The sequence below is a fragment of the Lupinus angustifolius genome, chromosome LG05 (genome assembly GCF_001865875.1).
Source record: "Lupinus angustifolius cultivar Tanjil chromosome LG05, LupAngTanjil_v1.0, whole genome shotgun sequence".
Taxonomy (NCBI): Eukaryota; Viridiplantae; Streptophyta; class Magnoliopsida; order Fabales; family Fabaceae; genus Lupinus; species Lupinus angustifolius.
This window is the reverse complement of record NC_032013.1, coordinates 4,443,999-4,444,893: the sequence shown is the minus strand read 5'-3', so window position 1 is coordinate 4,444,893 and position 895 is coordinate 4,443,999.

Genomic DNA, 895 nt, shown 5'->3' with positions numbered 1-895 from the left:
CATATAGGAGATCAGACCAATTAGAGATCATTGGGTATTCTGACTCCGATTTTGTGGGATGCCAAGATAGTAGACGATCTACTTCGGGCTATGTTTATCTGCTGGCTGGTGGTGCAATTTCTTTGCGCTCTTCCAAGCAAACTCTTGTGGCTTCATCCACCATGGCAGCTGAATATATAGCATGTTATGAGGCATCACATCAGTCATCATGCCTGAGAAATTTTGTCACAGGGCTGCAAATTGTGGAAAGATTTGAAAGACCACTAAAGTTATATTGTGACAATAGGTCAGTCGTGTTGTTCTCCAACGACAATAGGAGTTCAGCAAAGTCAAAACACATCGATGTTAAGTTCCTAGTTGTTAAGGAGAAAGTACAAAGTGGACAGCTTTCCATATAACACTTAGCAATAACTCCATGATTGCGGATCCTCTTACAAAAGCTATCACACCCAAGGTCTTTCATGAGCATACCGCTCACATGGGTGTTCTACAATGTGAGGATTTTTTGATTTAGTGGGAGTTAGAATGTGTACGCCTTTATTATGTTCTATGTAATTTCAGTATTATGTATGAATACTTTGTATTCAAACTTCAGTTGATTAATCATTCAGTTTGATATTCTGTCTTTATACTTTGTGCAATAAGGTTTTATGTTATTATTAAGGATTTCACTAAAAATAAGTAGGATCAGTTGAAAATTGACATGTACAGGTCATATTCATGTGATTTTCATGCTACACATTTCATGTTGAATCTATGTCATTTGGTTGTGCCAAATGACATAGATTGATATCGCGAAATTCACTGTGATTCGATATGGAGACAAGACTAATGGACAGGATGATTTGAGTATGTCTGAGTCATAATGGCAATATTTAAGCGCACAATAAGGATA